The following is a 3,546-nucleotide window of genomic DNA, read 5'->3' as shown; positions in this document are numbered from 1 at the left end:
TTGCCCACAGCGACATTTCAAAGTTTGCTTATATGTTAGCCCGCATTAAGTTAAGTATGGTAATTTTCAAAGTCCCATAAAAAAATTTTTGGGGCAAAACTTAATAAAACCCGGACACCGTTGGAAAGGCTATTAATAGAGGATTCACTCTGTGCTGGTTTCATTTTTTCAAGGGACATGGTTTGGTCACAGTAGCTCCGTAAACTTTCGCTTTATCAACCTCATTTATGGCATAGTGTAAAAAAGTTTTGGTTTCGAATATTAGTTAATTTACATAAAGTCATGTTTTGTTTATAAGAATTTGCAAAAAAATTTGCGAAAACTTCTATTTTACTTGTATTTTGAGTTAAATCCCTCCGAGACTTCGTTTAACAGAATTCTGTTAACGGCTTTACAGAGCTCTGTAAAAAATTTTAGTTTGTGTCTTTGCTAGTTATATTTAAATATAACTTCACACCCTTGCATCTCCTGAGTGATTGATGAGGATTACAAGTTATAGTTCTTAACCTGTTAAAGGCCTTTTCAAAGATTTGCTTGGGAAAGGTCATAAGAATTCATTTTAATGACTCTGGCTTTGGTTGGTTTTGGTAGGCTTATCAGCAACAGGCCGTAAATATTCGCAAACGCACGAGCTGACAGACAACTCGGAATCTTACATTTTGATTAAGAGTACAATTTATTTATATGTTCAAAGTTCCTAATTCTACAGAACATTGTAAAGACCAAAATAAAACATTGCGTTAAAAGGATTATCTTATATTGCCAAAGATGTTCCTTTTAAAATATCTCGCGAAATTGAGGCCAATTACAAAATAACTGCATCACTGCATAATTTTAATGGTATTTGTTACATCACTTGCGGTACGAAAGTATTGTAAGCTTGTGTGGGTGTATGCAAGGACCTGAGATAGGCCACTCTTCAATTAGTCCCATCAACTAAGAGTCACAAGAAAACAAGACGGACAGACGGACAGACACCCTTTCTTAAATTCGCCTACAGGTCGCAAGTTTGCGAGTTATTTTTTTTTATGAACATACTGAAGGGCTTTGGACCAAGGACGAACGCTATCAGAAATAGTTGCGATCGGCAAATTTTTTCGACCACTTTCCATATAATGCCCATATTTAGTGAAGTCACGCGTTATGAGTAACTCCAGAATGTCCTAGAGTATTTAATGATTAACCTTCGCCCACTATGGCGTTTTCCTATTGTGTTTCCCATTTTCTAAACAACTTATTTACAAGCAAGCTTATGCAAACTCATTTCAATTTAAAAGGTAAACATATTAAAAAATATTTGCAAATATTAAATATGATGAAAGGTTTCCTTTACCAGTAATGCTCGACAACATTTTGACAATCCAACAGAAGCAATAATAATAATAATAATAACAGTCAGTCCATCAACCTAAAGAGCAGTAGTAAAATCCCAAAAGCAACAACGATAATATAAATGTTGAAAAACTATACTATCTGGTCAATCTATAGATATCAAGTTCACACGCCATTGACTTTAAAATTTATCGTGTACGTGTGTGTACACAAGCAAGTTTACCATACCTTGAGAATTTCAAAAACTTTCTTTTACTCTCTACTTACCTACCATTCTTTCTCCTTCACAATTTATCCTTTACTTTATTTTCACATAAATAATAGGTTATAGCGCACATTCACAAAAACACACGTACATATTTATATGTACTTTTATACACAAATCAGCTACTTTACGCTTTTTATGCAGCTGAACACAGTAAACTCATTCATTTATATGCATTCATACCTTTTTAGCTTTAATTTAATACATAGTTGCAACCATTACAGACACTTTTACACTAGAAACTGGATTAATTTGTCAATATTTCATTGGTGACTCGGTCGACACTAATTGAAACTCTATAAGATAGCTTTAGACTTTTTGTGTCCCTTTAGACATTCATTCAGGCGAAGTGAACGGTCGTTTAGTCAGTACGTCAATGTTAAGTTTTTCTTTTTTTTTCTATGTTTTCTTTTCCCATTCTACAAATTGACGTTGATTTTCTTTTTTTACAAAAGTATTTATTATCCGAAGGTTTTTAATGGTTGCAATATAAATGTACTATGACTTGTTTTAGAAGGAATTTTCTTCTTTTTTTTTTTTAGGTCTATAAATCAATGACATGAATTGCTACGCTGTAGTAATTGGAGGTGAAGACTCCAAAAATACCTATAAATAATTTTGCTTGCTTGTGGCAGCGTTTGCCCTAAAATTTTACGCTTTATTCGTAATCACCGATTATTCATTGTAATGCTCAAGTAAAAGGAATAAGAGTTTGCCTAAAATCACGCTCTCTCGTTTTGTCTATCAGAAAACTTTCATTCTCTTTCATTCTTTATTTCAGGGATTGTGTTATCGTTACCCTTCTCTTGCAATACGCAAGAAAGCAAGACATGGCAAGATACTTAATTAATCAGATTTATACATAAATCCATAACAAAATTCGGATAAATTTTAAGTGCAATAGAAAGTCTATTCAATTACCAGACCTGCCAACCGCATCTCTCTTATAAGAAATGTTTGCATTTCTTTGCGCAAAAAGAACATTTAAAAGTAAAGGCAATTAACCTCTAGCAGTGGGCATAAGACGTGCCCACGATATGGACGATACAGTTACCATAGAAAAAGCGTTCTTCTCGTTTTTCAATTGAGACTGCTAATGCCGCTGCGCTTCGCTGTAGACAGAAAAATAGAAACTCTAATAGAGGCAAGAGCGGAAATGATAGATCTCAGCAGCAGAAATCCTCGGTAATAACTCCGTCATTGGTAGCCGAATCCATCGTAGCTGAAATTGATAGAAAACAACTGATTACAATTCTAACCCAATTCCTTGTTATGCCAACCATAGATCACAGATGACCTTGAACCACATTGCTTAACCCACTAAAGGTCGCATAAATTCCACTTACTTGTCAGCAGGTAACGCCTCTTTCATCATATTAGGTTCTTGCGAAAATTTTTGTCATTTATTCCCTTGAAAAAGGCATAGGAACTGTTGAATTATTAATTGCCAAGCTGTCCGAAAGTTCCTTAAGAGTCTGAGCTGGGTTTTCGTTCAATAACTCTTGCAATTTGTGAGCAGTCTGCGGAATAATATGCAAAAATCCATTGCTCGTAATGCGTGAAAATAAATTTTTGATTGATATTGAAGTTAAACTTCTAGCCATAATTACTAGCTTCAAATTTTTTTTGTCAATTTTTTTTCTCAAATTTTATGTTTCATTTGTTTATTTATTTGCTTTTTTTCCTCTTGTTCGCAGCATTATTTTGTGATGCACCACCGATGATATATATATACCATTGTTCATACAACGAACGAGCGGACAAACTCGATACAAAAGCGATTGACTCAAGCCAAACAACCATCGTGTGCCTCCTCGTACAGTACGATAGCACTTGATAATGAGATCCGTAAACCGACCGGAGTTGTTGTTTCAGCTTCTGATCGTAGCATACACGACATCCAAATAACAATTTTTAAAATTCATTTTATATTTAACTGATATTTATTA

The sequence above is a fragment of the Glossina fuscipes genome, unplaced genomic scaffold (genome assembly GCF_014805625.2).
Source record: "Glossina fuscipes isolate IAEA_lab_2018 unplaced genomic scaffold, Yale_Gfus_2 114, whole genome shotgun sequence".
Lineage (NCBI taxonomy): Eukaryota > Metazoa > Arthropoda > Insecta > Diptera > Glossinidae > Glossina > Glossina fuscipes.
This window is presented reverse-complemented; position numbering follows the sequence as displayed.